The 19,084-nt window shown below is 40.6% G+C and overlaps 1 protein-coding gene across 4 annotated transcripts in view; it reads right to left on the bottom strand.

Annotated features, from left to right (window-relative positions):
• The window catches only part of LOC120575247 (RNA binding protein fox-1 homolog 3-like), a 433,652-nt gene that overhangs the window by 226,740 nt on the left and 187,828 nt on the right, over nt 1-19,084 (bottom strand). The window contains exon 5 of one of the 4 annotated variants that reach the window (XM_039825951.1): nt 12,366-12,434. The exons of the other annotated variants lie outside the window; for them this stretch is intronic. The gene's annotated coding sequence lies outside the window, so the exon portion shown is untranslated. The remainder of the gene's footprint in view (nt 1-12,365; nt 12,435-19,084) is intronic. 4 annotated transcript variants of the gene reach the window in all.

Here is a 19,084-nt window from a genome sequence, read left to right as displayed (position 1 = left end):
AACAGGCAAGAGAATGTTTAGAATTATTTAAATAATTTTGACAATATATATTCAATCAAACAAACATGCATGTTTCTTAATCATATTACTGTAGGCGTGGACCACACTAACTGGATCAGATTTGACTTTTAATTAAAAAGGCCAGCATTGAGCCAATACAGACACAGAGGAAGAGGAACACGCTCTGACACAAACACACTTGTGCCTGCAGAGTGACAGAGGAGAGGGATCTGTCGAGGAGACGTTGCCTTGGCCCCAGAAGATGGCTTCCCCTCCAGAGCCGCGGGAGACAGGAGACTCAGCGCTGGCTGGCTCCGGGTTAGCTCCATTTGGCAACCAGCTGGCCGAGCTGGCCTCGGCGTGTTCACCAATGAGCGTGGAAGGGAAAGGTGATGATGTGTGGGCGGCGGCCAAAGCCAGCGGCGTCATTATGCGAATCCATCATGACTTATTATCACCATAACTGATCATATCGTACACACCCGTGGTTGTACCGTACTTGGATGGCAGCCTCTTATTTTCCTCGATACTAACACTGATAGAAATGAGAGGCTTGTTGTTGCCACCACAGCCGCCCCCGCAGCACCCAACCCTGCCCGATCATGAGATACATGCAGTAAAACTGCACGCCTGCTTGTTTGATGACAATGACCTCCCCGACTGCCGCCTATTTCCAGGGAGCATTCAGGAAATGTCTTTTTGACAGGCTGACACGACGCTGTGCCTCCTCACGAAAGACAATTCCAATCAGAGCTTCATTCAGATAGCGCCATTCAGAAAACAGGAACAATGGAATAACTGAAGTCTATCATGTTCTGCCATGTAAAACAACCTTTGGGCTAATTGTTCCCAATTAGGTGGCTGACACAAAGGGAGTCTGACAAGCACACAGGTGCCTGTCTGGCTGACTGTCTCTCAGAGGGGTATGTCCGAGCTACTTTAGCTTTATTAGCGTCACACAGCTTCTCGGTGCGTCTGTGCACATCAAGACAGAGCCAGAGAAACAGAAAAAAAAGAATCTGTGGTGTGATTTATAATGAAACTAAAAGAGAGGAGGAGGGAGAGAGGCTACAAGGACTTTTTCTTGTTTTATGTTTTTTTCCCAAAACATGTTGATGGAGCAGAGTGAATTATTCAGGGTGTCAGCCAGACTCTCGCTGGGATTCAGCTATTACGTGCTGTGCGCTTGCTTCAGGGCTCAGTAAAAGTTTGTGTTGATTCGGACAGGAAGTGCAGAAGTAACTCAGCCGAATGGCTCACTGTACTTTATACAGTATGGTACCTTATAAAGAATTTTGGTCTCATCGACTCACCAGGTTATAGACAATTATTTAATATCCTATCCTATTCATTAGGGCTGGGCGCATATATATATATATATATATATATATATATATATATATATATATATATATATATATATATATATATATATACACACACACACACACTTTTCTTCTATAATGTTTCTATCGTGCTGTCCCAACTGCATTTCAGCAATATTTACGCCATTTGGATGAGGCTTTACAGTATGTTCTGATACTTACGTTATGTTCATTTCGCCCTAAAGTAAAAAAATGCTTTTAATTTGTCAAGTATTTCATTCTCACGGGAGTATACAAACATAGGCTTTACCGTGTGGTTATTTCATCTAGACGAGATATGAAAGGACCTACAGTATATCGGGATAAAAGATTTTTGCCCCAGCCCTACAATTTATTATATGATATATCATCAGGTAAACTTGGAGTGGTTTGGGTCTTCCATACAAGTTATATTCATTAATAAGTGACTAGTGTTTATTCTCAACTCAGTTCTTCCTTAAACGTCAAATGTATACAAGATGTTCCCCCTGTCATGGCTGGATTAACCTGTTAGAGGGTCCCAAGGGAGAAATTTGCTGTTGGGCCCTTTGCTGATGTCTGTGCATTGTGTATATTCTGCATCCAGAGCCACATTAAGTATAGAGCAGACAGCAGACCACACATGGCACATGGCACCTGGCCCCGAGGTTTCTGTGTCAGTTAGTTTGTAGTAATTTGATTAAACATCATTTGAGTGCAACATAAACGAAAAACGATTAAGAAGAAACTTAGATTTTAACATTGGGATCAATTACCAAATACACTGACATGCAATGAATCTAGGACCTTGGAGTCTGTGACCTCAAAGCAGCTGCCCACTTTGCCTGGCAGGTAATCCAGCCTTGTCTACCACCATCTACAACAGAGATATTCAACAGGGGGTCTGTGAACCCTAGGAGGTCCTCAGAGTTAGTGTAGGGGGGCCCCCAAATTATGTTTAAAAAATATTTTTTACAAAGTTTCTTTTTTCAAAAAATAAAACAGGTCTATAAATATACATAAAGATGAATCTAACATTTTAATAGCAAAAATTGCCTATTTATGGAGAAAAAAAACCCCATTTAATTTACACACTGACAGTAAACTTACCATAGGAAAGGTAGCCATGGTAGCCATACGGTTAAGCTTAAGGATTCACTGCCATTCATTTTCATCCATCCGGCCCAGTTTATATGAAGTCCCTACTTGTCCCTCTTTCAGCTAAGGGGTCCTTGGCCTAAAAATAAAAACACTGAAGACCCCTGATCTACAGTAATAGGTGCATCAGGAGCAGTTTTTCGCCCTAACACCAACCAGTCATATTTCTGTTTGACATTGTTTGTGACTTTGTCTTTGATGAATAGATTAAAAACAGCTGTTTAAAAGTCTTCACAAACTCACAGCAGTGGAACTCTTCTCCTTTCTCTCCTCAACAGATTCCCATCTCCAGCATCTCCGAATTTGAATATTGACTTGACAGGATGAGACCTTCCCCTTGAATCTGCTCAGTAGACACAAACTGGTGCCATTCATCACTAACGTGAGGATAGAAAACGAAGGCTGACATCTAAATGATTCCACCCAATCCCCCATATTTCACAGGAGGCCTGCTAATATGAGTGTTGACATTTAAATGAACATTCTCATCTATGGGAAGGTCTAATTTGATCAATGCAAAAATCCAAAAAGAGGTCCTTCTCTACACGCACACGCGCGCGCACACACATACACACACACACACACACACAGCAATCTCCCTGTACATCTGTCACCGTCATGAAAGGGGACCTCCTGGTGACCTGGCCCCCGTAAAGACAAGTCGCTGCTCACTGATTCACTGACGGCTGCCTGCATCTGAGCCTCATCTGCTACCAATGGCGCTTTCATCCTGCATGGCTGCAGGCAGCAGGGAACATACAATACAGCGGCTTCACACAGACAGGTGACGGCAGACCAAGACATGTACACACAGAGATACGAACAAAATGCTTTCCACGGCAGCCATGGCAGCATAAACTGAGATAAAGATCCTGCCATTCTGCAATGAATCAACAAAATCTCAGGTTTTGGTATCCAAAAAGGTGTTAAGTTTGATTTAACAAGGCCAGTGTGGTGCATTATTCCCTCTTCGCTTTGTGACAGCTTTTTATTTTTTTTCCCCAAATGAGCTACTACACAAAAAATGAAAAAAAAAAAACTCTTTAAATGAACAACAATGTTACTTTAAATCTAACCATACCCTCTTTGTTGAAAAATGCGTGTTCGGACCTGCCCCCACTGCTAAAAAAAATCCTACAGGAAACACAGAATGTTAAGAATGTGACATCAGGGGGTCCTGAACAAGCGATGATGATCCATCTTAACATAAACCCTTAGCTCCCCATGATATCTTCAGACAGATTCAGACAATACTCATGAACAGCTGGAGATCCATAGTCCAAGAGCAGAAATGAAATACCAACTTGGAGGAAGAGTATATCCATTTATAATTTATTCATTTCATGCGTTTGTTGGTTTCCTTCCGGTTTTGTTTTTGTGTGTCTGATTCACACACTGTATTCTGGGATTAGTTTTTTGTAAGCCTTGAGTTATTATTGCACAAGTACTTCTGGTATACTTCCATATAGTTAATGTTAAATATAAGAAAATACATAATCAGCATGTATTGCTGCCAGTGGTTAATAAACCACTGATTTAAAAAAAATTTTTTAGCACAGTATACGGTTAACTTGGTCAGAACATGCTCAAAAAAAGTGAAGAGAAAAATGGATAAAAGACATGAACAATAAACCGTAGAATTATGGAGTGTTTCTGCTGCAAATAATGTTTTTAAAATTGAAAAAAAAATGTCATCCAAGTACGGTAATTTTCTATTTCAGATTTCTTTTTAATTCAATTTTTTTAATGACTCCTATACATACAGTAACTCATAAAATACCTGAAAGCCTTTTTACTTGAATTATGAATCAAACTACATCATTTACCTAGGACGCATTCACGGTCTCCCTACTCACGCATTCCATGCATGCAATAATAAACAGGAAAATGCTGCTGGGTCTTATTTCACTAGATCCAGAGCCTGGATCCTAAATATATCATGTACAGTAACTGCAGGAACAGATCAGCCAGCCTCACCAAACGTACAGCAAGATGCACCCACTCAGACACACACATCAATCGACAGCATATCGACACCCACTGTGGCCTCCCGCCTGCTTATAAGAATGTGTCACATCTTGTGGCACCCGGAGCTGATAGCAGGAGGCCGAACCAGAGTGTTTAACTCGGGCCCCAGTGAATGGCTGTAGGTCACCACTGTATCATCCCCCCACCGCACACACACACGGGGGCTGCCAGGTGGCTTTTATTTGACTTTAATGTGGAGAAATATTAGATTTTTCCTGGGCAGGCTAAATCCTTCCCCTGGGCTCCCAGATAGCCCTGCAAAACCGCACACTGAAGACGGGTCAATAAGAGCCCTGATGCCAAATCTCCTTAAACTCGCTCTTTATTCATGAATATGTGCTGAAACAATCTTTCGGAGGTATTAGGGAGTTTGTGAACAGAGTACAGGCCTCTCTAATCCACTTTAGTTAACACTTTGGACAGAAATTCAAACATGCTCACTACTGCACTTTAAGCCCATAAGGAGGATAAATGATGTGGCACCTTTGGCTGCTCTGGCTGTGGAGGCAACATTTTTACTTTTTTAATCAACAGTGTGTTATTGTCAAAGTAATCAGGCTACCTACTGTAGGTATAATTACTGCAAACAAACTCATGTTGGTGGAACTGTGAGTTTTCCAGACCACAATTTACTATACTTTGCTTCATCCAATAAAGAATACACTTCTATTTAAGGCTTTATTCAATGGTATTAATCATAAGGCAAAAGATAAACATATATAAATTACTGCTCCCACTCTGTCCACACTAGAGAATCTGAACATTGAGCTCTTTCATTTCAAAGTCTAGTTTAAAATATTTTCACAATTAAAAAAGTCTCCACAGTTCAATCTGGTCCAAATTCCAGCTGTTGGGCTAAAATCGATTCTCAGCTGTTTTTTTCTGAACTCAAATCTTGGATGGAGAACTTAGCTTGAAGGATTTGCTTCTGTAACACTACCACAATGTAAAAACATGGAGGAGGCTGCCAATCTTCTCTGCAATGTCCCCGTTTTTCTTTTGTGTAATTACACTAGTGTGTCAGAATTCATGTAGTAATGAGTATTCAAGTCAAAATAATGCATGTATTACCATTTAGATTTTTCTCAGGCTATTAACAGCAACTTGACAGGTTTGGACAATACTGTTTCAATACTGTGCCACTATTGCCATTAAATCAAACATTGAGTTGTCATCAGTACCTGAATTAAGCCCAAGAAACGTGAAGAGATGATGGAAAGGAATGGTTGAAGTTACAGATAGACATGAAGTAAAAGTCTACAACCTGTTTGTGTAGTTAAACTCCATCTCTAATCACACAGACTAACATAACAGTGATCCTGATTAAGTATAGATGGATCGTGAAGGCTAGAAGGCAGAGCTGTACAGTGCCACACAGGAAGTGTCACATTTAACTTGTCTTCCAACTGCTTAGTTAGCAGGAACACTATCAACCAGTGCTGAAGAAAACAATCAGCCTTCATTTAGAGAAAATGCAAGGATACATTTGTCACAGCACTAGAACACTAATTGATTGGCAAGTTGTCTCTGGCAAGTGCAGTAGAGACATTATCAAGCCAGCAGCAACAACAGGAATCACATTTAATTTAAAGCTGCACTAATTATTATTCTTACACTAGAAATAAATAAAATGACTAATGTGAAAGGGGTCGCTTGTAGTAGCAAACACACAGAATGTTGCAGAATGTTTTGGCGCCAAGAGAGCGTTTTAGCATGTTTTAGCTCATTGTTATGGTTTTAATGTGTGCAAGTTACGCTTTTTTTAATGCTGTTTTCAGCAGCAGCTCAGAGCTGTTTTCAGTGAAAAAGCTCTGATAAACCCACAGTACACGACCTGTACCAAACAGACCAACAGAAAAGGTTAGCGACGAGCTGGTGAAGAAAGATTAACATATAGCAGCTAAAGAGCCGGATATTGTTCTCAGGAGGTGGTGGAGACCAAACCAGAGCTAAAATGAGAGTGGCAGGAAATAAATCCAACAGGATGCTTATATTGCTCTGCGTCTGCTGGATGTGTAAACAATAGTGATTTCCCAATTTTGATTTTAAATAAAAAATGGACTGAAATGAGCTTTCAATTTCAATTATCAAAATCAAAAGCAGTATCTGTGATTCCCCTAGTATTTGTTTTTCTCTTCAACCCCGCCTATTTGCGTGTGTCCGAAGAAAACAAAGACCCAACGACACAGGGTACATCTAATCTACGTTTTCATTTTAAGCGGCGCTTTGATACAAAAACGATCTCCGTCCACACAAGACAACACAGCGTAGCTACTGCTGGTAGCATGCAGCTGCACTTTTTGAGACACCATGGCCACTGCCGGAGTCAGAGATGACTCAGACAGAACTGTTAAATCATCCTCCTGGAGTAATGTAAACAAACTACAAATGGTACAGTGTGTGGGCTACTACGACGGGATTCATGCTGCATTCAGTGTCCCTCCTTATTGTGAGTGTCAGTGCTGGGAAATTTTTTTTTACAAATGGAACACACTATAATGGTACCCAACAGACTTTGTCGGCCCATCCCCCAACAAACACACACAGCCTCTACACAGCACGTAGACAAGCATATCAGCACTGTGGAACATTAATAAAGCCTGAGCATTTGCACGGCTTGCCTTTCTTAATGTAAATATACACAGTATGGCAGAGGTGTGAGGGGGTGTGGCTGCTTATGAGAGTGTGTGCGTCTGTGGGTGGGGTGCACATATGGGAGTGGGTTTGTCTGGTTCACCCCTCAGAATGACCCATTAAACGCAAAACACACACTCATACCTTTCCACCCACACACATGTAGAGAAATCTTGACGCCTAATGATTGTACTCCGTGACCTCGGATACTCTGACGTTCCGCCCAATTCCGCTCTCTCCGCATCAGCCAGCTCGGTGCATCTTTCGCTGTGTTAATAAAATGCTACATCCCGCTCCTACACACTCCTCCTCCCCCTCCACACGTTCCCCTAATGAGATAAATTAGAGCCTTGCAACAGATGCATGGAACATACACTAATGGCCACCATCTGTCACTCATCTCTGGGAGATGGGAGTGAGAACGCGCGGTGCTAAATCCGATCACAAGCCCCTGGCAGAGCCACACCGCGGTGAGGAGGAGGGAGGAAGACACACGGAGAGAGGAAGACAAAGAGAGGGAGAGATAAAGAGTACAGTACAGAGCGAGGAGGGGGTGGCAGTGTGGAGGTTTAGGTGCAGACTGGACCGAGGTACAGTACAGTAAGTGGTGGAGAGGCGTTGGAGCTGCAGTACAGCAGGTTAGACCTGGTAGTGATTCAGCAAGCATAACGAGATTTTCGTGTGTGTTTCGAAAGGGGGTTTGTTCAACTCCCTCTGGTCACTGTTACATTTCTTTTTTTGTTTTTATATCACTGTATTGAGTTCCTTTTTTAACTGACGAACTTGCTGATATTTTGTAAGTAAACGCAGGAAGATCATGGCGGTCGAGCTCTGCTAAAAGACCTCCTTCATGCAGGCCTGTAAGAATTTTTAGATTTCTTTGAGGTTTGTGTTTTTCCTTTTCTATGCTAAGTCTTTGGCATTTTGTGATTTGGAGGTGATTTTTCTTTAAATGTTGTTTTTTCACTCTTGTATGTCTTGAGGTTATCCCCGCATTTCTGAATTTGGAGAGCATTTCTTTAATGTTTGTGCTCTTGCGCATGCTTTGTCCTTGAGGGCCATGGTACCCCTTTCTAAAATGTATCTACAACTCTGCATACGTCCACCTTCAATGTAACACTGGAGATAAGAAAAATAGCAAGATTCTTTAATTAAGAAAAAAAAAATGTTCGATATGGATTCTGTAAAAGTTGAGCAGCTGGCTTACTGAAACAGATCTCCATGTGGTAGCTAGTAAAATTTATTTTCCATTATATTTTAAAAAAACCTAAGTGATAACATAAAAAAGGGCACAGAACAATTAGGCTGAAATTAATACAATTACCTCCAAGTTGATATTCTCTTCAGTTTTACATTGATATAGATCAATTAGAGCAATGTTTCACTCTAAATACTTAAATCCTTGAATACATAAAAGACGGGTTATGACTTTTAACATCAGTCTTTGAGATCGTGATTGCCATTTCCCAGACAAACGTCCTTCCTGAGGTGAAGTGTAAAGTCCTTCTGTGATAGGTAAGCATGCTCATACCATTTCGAATTGCACAACGACTTTATGTTACAGACACCCTTTTATTTTGACAGATTTTAAAGTTTTACTTGCTGATATTTATTGTAATCGGTTTACGTAAAGTGTGTGATTTATCTTGTATAGATGTCAAATGTTGCCAAGAGTTTGTTTTTTGTTTCACAAGAGAACTTGATTTCAGTGAGACTAACCAAGTAATCTATAGTTCTTGGTACAAGTATAAAATTACACTCTAATCAATTCCTTTTTTGTTTCTTCTTGAAAACGAAGTACCTTTTTAAGACTAGCAACAAAAATATCTTAGATTAAATAAATATGGGTTGAAGACAGTATTGGACTTCATGGGAACCTTTAAATAATGCATGAGTGTGCAACTTGCGGGGAGCAGCACGGCTTTGCACTTCAGTTCAATGTCAGAATGAGCGGGAGGAAATTGTGTGCGAGACTTAAGCACCTCTGCCAAGGGCTTAAGTAGCAGTCTGAATTGCACCATTTATGAATAAGGTACCTAAGAGAAATCACTCGAAAAAAAAAAAAAAAAAAAATACCCAACATCAACTCTCACTCTGGGATCCATCACAGACATTCTAATAGAGCCTCCCGTTGACGGCCAGTAATTCCCTCAGCAGCGTTTGCCCGCCAGAACGGCGAGCTGCTGCAGAGCAGACGGACATTCTGACAACCTGCAGCGGCTGTACCTGCGCAGAAAAGTCAGCTTTTGATACGTTATGTCACCGTGACATTTCCTCAGTACAAATAGCCACGAAATCCATTTATAGAATGCAATCAGACTATGATAGGTTCCAGCCTCTACCCTGGCCGCACTGTACATTAGCATGCGGCTTATGATGAAAGTAAAGGGAAACAATGCAAAACAAAAAGGGTGATGAAAAGGCAGACGAGCTACGTATCTTCGGAACACAGAGAAATGAATCATCTGGGGAGCTGCCCTGTACAGCTTCCATGAGAACAAATAGACTAAAGCCAACTACAATTAATCACTATTTGCATGGAGTTGGCCCTTTTTTTTTTTTTTACTGGTGTAACTAATGACAACAAGTGGAAATTAATTAATTGTTGCAAGAAAAGAAAGGGACCATTAGAGAAGAAGAAAAAAACTTCAGAAGACTCAGAAAAGAAGATTCGGCAATATAAAAGTAATAATAAATATAATAAAATAATGAAAATGTTCAACACAGTGGGAGTTTAATCCTAAAGAAATACGATGTATTTAAAGTCAAAGTTAAAATGATGAGCTCAGAACAACTTTTTCTTAGATGCTCTCTTGTTAAACAGAGGATGTGTATACTGGACAGAACCACTGATCCCTATAAACTTCCCAATCCAGCAATCATACTGCATCAAAATTTCCACTGAAGGCTTCACATAAAAAGTAACTGGCCTCATAAAAGCGTGTCAAATATGGCCAACCTCTCATAAAAGCACTGATGAAATTCTCAGACAAAACTATAAATGGCATCTGCAGAGAAAAAAATTAAATAGTGCACTTTATAGAGTGGAGCTGGACTGCTTTCGTGCATTTTTACAGTCAGATATGTGGACCTTATGACACACATTGGAACCGCTAATAACACGCATCGGCAGCCTTCAACATCACAATGATGCACAAAATCCAATCTATACATCCTGTCTTTATCTTCATAATCTTTGACATTTCGAAAACTGCGGCTGGTTAACACCTGAGGTTGCATCGTAAATTCATAAATGCATGACTAAGTTTCGGTTTAAAGTTCCTTACTAAAGTCTAACAGTAGTCACTTCTATTCACAACGTAAACAACAAGTAGGGCTGCACGATAGGAGGAAGATATGCAATATGCGATAACATGGTTGAATATCGCGATAACAATATTACTTGCGATAAATAAACAGATATTAAAGTGTACAGTTCTGCAGTCACCTTTCTGGTGTTTTCAGTATTCTGCTAAAGTACAACAAATTGCTTGTTGAATTTCAAACAAACGAAAGGAATAATTTCCAACATTCTTTTATTTGAACAAACTGAACATATAATTGAATATAAAAGGCACCACTAAAAAAAAGAATGGCATTTACATTATGAAGTGCAGTTTTCTACTGATATTGTCACAACACAACAAAAAGTCTTTGAGTGTCTTTCGAGATACGTTTATTGCGCAGGTTGATATTAGGATGCCGGAGAGACAAGAGTCCAACAAAAATATTTATTATTAAATAAGTTAGTGTCTCCAAACTTACCTCAATTATAACTTGTCTCCTGCTAATTGTACTAAAGCACTTACTTTTAAAAAATAAGCATATGCCTATTTTTGAAAATATGTTTGTATCTATTTTCGGTGTTGTAGTTGGTAGACGGTCCCTAAGCACTTGTCTTGCCCCACCACCGGAACACCGGAACTAAACAGAGGTATGAATTAGCACAACTTTTATGCAGTTCTTTCACATCTACTGCAGTCAGATTCACTGTGTTCACTCAGAAGAAATCACTTCACATGGGTAGGCACTTGTAATGACATCTCGAACATGTTAAGAGGCTAAAAGCATGTTTAAAACCTGCCCCGTTTCAGCCGCCTGGGTGCAAAAGCTAGCAGTAGCATACAGCACTACGTGACAACAAACAACATAGCTACGTGTTGAAATCAACTGGAATTCTCCTTTAACTATTAGTCAAAATAATTCATAATTTCTGCCTTTTTAATTCAAAAAGTAGGTATAATGTCACATAAATTAGGTTTATTGACCATGAATTTAAAACAAAACATTTTAAAAAGTGTCAAAAGCATAAAAAAAGAGGCAAAAATGCTGAAAAAAGCACCACAAATTCTATTTCACTTTTGACCTTGATGGACACCAAGTTCATGGTCGAAGGGGAAGACAACACAAGAGTTAATAAGAAACTAGTTTGTTGGTGTGACCTGTTTCAATGTAGTAATGCGTACATCTCTGAAAAGGCTTGGGTTGTAACGAGGCTAAGTTAGAACTCACTGCTGATGATAGGTGAACAATCACTTACTGCATATTAATGAAACTGTCTCTGCAGAAAAGAGTGGAGCTTTGTTATTGAGCAGATTTTCCTAGGCTTAATAAAGCATCAGTCTGTCTTTTTCTCATGCTGATTAGAAGCGTTGGTACGCAGCCAGGTCCTTTCATTTTCTTTTGTGATCGGTTGCTGATTAGTTGGATGGGATTGTTTTTTTTTTTTTTTTGTTGTTGTTCCTGTCTTTTTTTTCTGTCCCTTTAAAGTCCATCGAGACTCGCGTGTGATAAAGGGCTATGGAGATAAATGTCTCTGAACTTTAACTTGAACTTTATCTGCCTCTCTGTCTCCTTTCTGTCTTCTTTTTCTCCGCCTTTCACTCCATCTTGCTCATCCTCATTTACATGGCCTGGGCTGCAGAGCTCTAACAATCCATTAGCTCTGCGACGATGTTAAGAAGATCCATGCAAATAAGTGTGAAATTACACTGTAATCAGTCATGTAAATCGCACCGGTTCTCAATCTGGGCTTCATCATTTCTTTGTACTTGTTTAGAAAATGGTGTGCGGAGGCGATGGGTGAGGTTTAAGGAGAGAGAGAGAGAGAGAGAGAGAGAGAGCTCAAGGGAGTAAAAAAAGACAATAAAAGAGGAGTTTAACAAGGTGGAGGATATGAAAAAAGATTTTAAAAAATCATACCGTGATCAAAATTGTTCAGCAACGCGAGGCTTCCAGCACGAAGGCTTTCAGCCTCTTCTTTGATGATGACTAAGGAGAGGATGGAGAGAAGGAGTCTGATGAGACAGAGGGACGGACAAGTAGGTCGATATGAGCTTTGTTCACAACAGAGCAGCTACAGTTCCACAGAGTAATGTACAGGAGGAACTCACTCAAGAGGGCTCCTTTAAATGCCGCACAAACAGAGTGATGCAAAACACGTTTTGACCTTAATAAAAGGATGAAATAGTAATTTGTTTTGTTAACTTTGTTTCGAAAAAAAATATTAAATTGACAAACCTATAATAAATGCTGTGCTGTCTCAACTTTACTTTTGTCTTTAGAAATACAGATGTCAAGATCAGGTACTGTACACTCATTAAAAGAAACCGAGTTACCATCTAAGAACAAAACGTTTTAAAGCTGACAGGACTGTACAAAAAAAGCATAAAAATGGTGTAACGTCACCTAGCTATTTTTCAAAAAGAAGAAAACCAAATTCAACAATGAATCTATTCCACTTCAAGTACATCCAGACTTGACATGAGAAATGCATCGAAAAAGATGATCACCTCAAAAAAAAAGAAAAGTGTTGCAGCGAAGCAACGCCCTCCACCAACGCATCGCATTGGACAATCAAATGGATGCAAGCATGCAACATGAATGGCTACAATTCTGCTTCCAGATAACACATTGATTGGCACTGTGATAGATTTTCACAGATGTAAAATCCCAGCTGTGTTGTGTTGTGGTAAGTGCGCGTGTTGCATCACGTCGTTTGACACCTGCAGCACACGCCAGACACGCCATACAGACAGAAACCGTGAAGGTATCTGAGCCGTGGGGTGATATGCCTCAGCTAGGGTTGGGCAATATGAATTACATTTTCTATCATGGTATATGTAATTTTATAATCACAATGTGGATATCATTTATATCATGTAATGTTTTCCCTAGCTTTGTGAAAGACTAGGGTGCACATCTTTGTAGGGGGGGGTAGGGGTGTTAGGCATTCTTCCTGAAGAAAATATTACCCTTTTCAATAAAATGAAATTACAATTTTGTGTCTCTTTGTAGTTGTGTATGTCTCTCTCTTTGGTCATTTTCTGTTTTCTTTGTGGTTTGGGGTTTTTGTGGTCATTTGGCATCTCTTTGTGGTAGTTTTGGGTCTCTTTTTCACATCACTTTGGTCCACACTTATTACCATATCCGTTTATAAAAAGTTGGAAAAGCTAGAGCAGATAATAAATAAATTACACTCAAAAAGCTTAAAGACAAAACTTGCTAAAGAAGTCCAACTATAATTATTAGATCTGAGATAAGTCTTTCGGCTTTGGTGCTGCCCAAAACAGCTCGGGTGCTGCACCTAAACATTATAATGGCAGGGAAAACCCTGTCATGACATAGTACATTTCTGGAAATTTGCAGGAATGCATTGTTAATTTGTTAATCCAGTAAATATGATACAAATCAGATATTGCCATAAAGCAGTTGTACTCGTAATTTGCAAAAAATTCCATAATATGAATAGAGATTAATAAAAGGAGAACTGCCATTGGATTATGGCAAAATCTCAAGATGGTGTACAGTATATCTTCATATCGCTTTATACTAGCATCAGCACTGAGAAATACAACAGCGGTGTGTCATCATGCAGAAAAAGGAAAATAAATTGATATAAAAGCATCAGGGCACCAAGCTTGAAGTAGGATTAAGAAGCCTGAACAGCAATAAATAGGTTCTTTGGCAAAAAGGAATACCATTGGCAGGAAGTGGTTTGGTTTGTTGGGAGGAACTGGTGCCATTAGAGCTCCAGTTGTGAAGCTGGATCTGAGCAGGCTGGTTCGTGAGAACAGACAGTAGCTGTGTTCCATTCCACAGTGCACATAAACAGTACTCCCTACTCCCTGTTTAGGAACTGTCAGTTAAGGGAACTTCCCTCGACAAAATCCCTCCCTTTGGAACACCCTGCAACGTCACCGACGTAGATATCACTGGATACGTTGCTGCTACTGTGGAAATTTCACACTACTGAGATAATAAATTGAAAGAAAAAAAACAACTGATACCAATACAAAACATGTTCTAATCTAATGTATGTAACTTGTGAATTAATGTGATTTGATGAATTTACAAATTCTACAGTGTCATTCCAGCGAGGCGCAATGACAGACGGTTAATCTTGCCTGTCAACTTCCGGCGAAGTGATGAACTGCAGTTCAGTTCTTCAGTTCACAGTTCCCCCCTTTGAACTGAGCATGTCTGCTCCCTACGGTTTGGAATCCTACTTAACATGGCTGAATACCCTGCACAGTCCACTTTGCAGGGAACCACTAGGCGATCGGAACGCAGCCCAACTGTGTCTCCTGTTGAATTCCACAAGCTGTAACACAACATACCGCCCCATGTGTTGGTGCTTGTATCTACATGTGCGAGTGTGTCAGCATACAGCGTGCATGTCGGCAAGCCGGGGAGGAGTGAAAAAAAAGCAAAGCACGAGAGGAGAAGCGCAACGAGGGATCAGGATTTTGGCTCAAATACAATCTGTGGAGGAGTCACTCAATGAGCTGACAGCCGTCACTGAATCCTGGTGGGGAGAGGGCTGAGCCACTGCGGTCAAACACACACACACACACGCACACACACACACACACACACACACACACACACACACACACACACACACACACACAGTATACACACACCCAAACACAAACACAGAGAGACTCCATCAGCACCGGGAAGCTCAAACAGACAGATGGGCTAATTCGTGACTGACTATGTGTTATGAAACATTATCTCTGTGTCAGTGAAATCAAAACAACATTTTGGGTGTAAACGCCGAGCTTGTAACTGCCAACAGAACACCACATGGCTGTGATAGATGCATGTGGACCGTGATGCATGGCCTCGGAAAAAAAAAATTGTTTTGTTGCTAAACTGCTGCAAATGCTGTTTATCGAGTCATCCGGGGTGAACTGCACGCTGCCATATATGTTTGCCAATCGCATCCCACCTGCCAGCGCCAAATTAAGCCATGGAATCAATTTCAAGAGTCTGGAGGAAAATGAAGGCCATTATAGGCATTGGATTTTATTTGCTCTCTATTCACAATTAAAAGCTATTGACAGACGGCTTTTGTTTTGTTCTCTTTCAACCACTCTACGGTTTGAGTGGGGGATAGGTGGTTGCCGCTGCATTTTAATGGCCTGCCCCTTTAACAGCCTGCTACAGAGCTACTTTATAATCCCCCACGCTGGGTATTTGTGTATGCGGGGAGTGTATTGCAGCTAACTGAACCTGGCTCACTGCTCTCCACGGATGTTTTGTTGTCAAATAATGGGAGAGTGATGGGGTCCTACCCTGCTGCGAGCCACCGCAAAGATTAGACAGATCTTCACACTGGACGATTGGTGAAATTTATCACTGTCACTGGGTGCCAATCCAGGCTGCTTTTTTTTTTTTTTCCTTCCTTTCTCCTACCCCCTACACACTGTTCATGGTGGTTTCTCATTCGAAACCTGCGAACCAGTTGTCATGTGTACTTTCCACTCCGATAGTGATAGCTTTAAGCAGCGCCTCAAAAATCACCCTGTGCTTCATGGTCTCTGCACAAAAGCTCGTCGTGTTCTCTGTCTGGCGTGCACGGGACATTTTTTAGGTGATTTGTGTTGGTGTGGATGTCTGTGCCGTGACATCATTGAGCAAGTGATAAATCTGAAGAAACAAAAAAAAAAAAAAGATTTATATAACCCCACCCCCCATCCCTTTTTTTTTTCTTTCTTATAAAGTCATTTTTGTATCATTCATCCAAAACCAGAAGGATTTAACAAACAAAATGCTGACTTGCATGAAAAATCTTGTACACATATGTACATACATGTACACCTTTCCTTCTTCAAAAGATTTGCTTTGGCAACAGAAGAGGGGTTTTGTGTGATTATAATGTTATAAGTATGTAAGAACACAAAAGAATACACATCCAATCTCCAGTTGTTACGTTCAATCTTTATATCTACTGAGGGTCCTCGTGAGCCATACCAGACTTGTACTCTAAAACACTTAATTTAAACACTGTGCGCAGCTGTGTGTTAATATGCATGTGTGTGCAAACTGGTTGCTCGTGAAGCATCAAGCAGGGAGGAGGATTTTTTTCCTTCCTTTAGTGAGTTGAGTGGGCATGTTTCTCAGCCAGCAGATTTTGATCCCTTTCGAAGCGCTGCTGGAATTAGCATGCAGGGGAGGGCGCTGAAAGGTGCACTGGCCCTTAACTCAATCTCCCTCTCCCTCTACCTCCCCTTTTCCTCAGGTAAAAGTAATGGATTGCAGCTGGCTCTGGCCTCCGTCCTGTCGCGTCACGCCTTCTAGCCAGCCAGCCAGCCGGCCGGCCAGCCAGCCAGGCGCGAGGGCAGAGCTGTAGGCTCTGTTATTTAGCGTCCATTCCTCCACAGTCACACTTGCTAACTCTGAGGCCAGCTGTCCAAGCACACCAGGCCTCGAGGATGGCAGCGTCGCCTTAACTGAGAGGTGACACCCCCCTCCACGTTCTTAAACAGATTGCCACCTCGGGCCAGCATATCTGAATACCAATGAATAAAAAAAAATATATATATATATATATATATATATATATATATTCCTTACTGCAACGGACAGCAACAGTGAGGTAAAATAAAAGAGAGGAATATTATAACAAACAATGAACTTATGGCACAAGGTTAGGGTGTAGAGTATTGTCTCTGTGTGCACTTGTACTATGTGAAAGCTCATATTGTTACTTGTATTTCGAAAATAAATCAATAGAGAGTAGATTTTCATTATTGATTATTATGTCTATTTCATGTTTTAATGAATTCATTGTCTAAAAATATTTTTAAAAAACAGTGAAAATCCTTGTTTCGTCTGACTAGCCGTTCAAAACCAAAGATATTCAGTTAAAAAACTTATTAAAGCAGTACATCTTCCCATTGGCTCGAGAATCTAATGTGTATGGTGAAAAAGGTCGCTTGCAGTGATAAACCTGCAGATCATTCCCACCAACTCTGCAGCTTTTTCCCCTTCTGTTAGTGCATTTTGTTTTTTTTCTTTTTTTAATGGCACATTTTATAATTGAGTCTCAGCGCTCTCATCAACCCTGTTTTTACAGCAGCAGCAGCAAGCTGTTTTCAGCAAACAAGCTCTGATAAACCCTCTGTACTGCCAAACAGGAGACGGGTAAGCTAAGTGACTATAGCTGGCGAAGAGAGTGAAACACTCTTCGCCAGCTATTTTTTTTTCTCAGGAGATGGTGGAGTCCAAACCAGAGCTAAAAGTAGAGTGAAAATTGGACTTAACATTAATCAGGTGGACACAAAACAACTACACAAGGTGATATTACGTAAATGCTGTGTGTCTGTCTGTGTTAAAAAAAAAAAATTAATACAGCTTTAAATTCCACCTCTCTCTCTCATAAGCATCCACTTTAACACAAACCTGAACATTGGTGATACACGTGGGAGCAAAGGTCGTAGCTGTGTAATCAATCCTGACAGCAGCCCAGCGCTCACACTGCAGCGGCCCTGGGTTGATGGGTATGTAAATGTCGAAGTAAGTATGTGCAGTGGAATGTGCAAGTCGGAGGGAATCTTGACGTACAATCAGTGCAGGAGCCACTCACTGAACTGACAGCTGTCTGTGAATCCTAGTGGGGAGAAGCCTGAGCCACTGCGCTTAATGAATGGGTGCTGCCATCAACTTAGAATCTCAACCAAAACAGACAAGTGCACGCACACACACACACACACGAACGCACGCACGCAATCACGCACACACACACACAATACTGCAACATTAGCAAAAAATCTAAAATAGAACCTAAGAAAAAGAGTTTCTCGGAGTAACTTGATCACAATTACAAACGCTGTGGTGATTCATATAAGGTTAAATGCCAATATGAGCAGCATTATCAGCTATAAACCAGCAACCAGCATTTATCTAACTTTTCAAAGTAACATAACTATCAACAAACTAACAAACTAATCTGTGTCCACTATGGAAGGAGGAAACTGCTGGCTGCTGTTTTTTGTTTTTCCAGAATCAGAATCAGATTTGTTGCCAAAGTAAGTTTCCATTTGCAAGGAATTTTGGTTTATGTTATTCACTCTCTGTTCACTAAGGCCTAGTGAGAGTCAGGTCTTCACTAAGGTATTTTTTAATAGGTAGCTTTTTCTCTGCGTTTTGGCCTTTCGTCCACACGCAAACTGCGTTTTTCGATCACTGAAAATTTATCTTTTGAAAAATTCCTTCCAGGGTGAAGTTTTTGGTGTGGGCGGGGAAAACATAGTTTTGGCTTGTAACGTTAGAGTACGCACAGTAATCTACTTTGTGAGGTGTAACAAATGAGGCGACATTTCGTGCAATGTTGGACGTGTGCTGGTTCTAACCGCTAACAGGACTTTTGCACATACAAAGAGAATAGAGTTACTCTTCCACTACGTTGAGGAACAGAGACGCTACGGAGTGATTATTGCGCCATCGCAGTCAGGTAGCCTTCCAGTAAAAGCATTTTTTCAGGCTTCTGATTGGCCAACATGTCTTTAGGATTAGGGATGCATCTTCGCCTGTTCGTTTGGCATGCTCTTGGACAGTGCTTCAATTATTTTTTTTTTTGGACAGAGATAGATTTTTTTTTTATTAAATTTTTTTTTTTAAACGGTGCTTGT

Source organism: Perca fluviatilis, chromosome 15 (genome assembly GCF_010015445.1).
Source record: "Perca fluviatilis chromosome 15, GENO_Pfluv_1.0, whole genome shotgun sequence".
Classification (NCBI taxonomy): Eukaryota; Metazoa; Chordata; class Actinopteri; order Perciformes; family Percidae; genus Perca; species Perca fluviatilis.
This window is presented reverse-complemented; position numbering and strand designations above follow the sequence as displayed.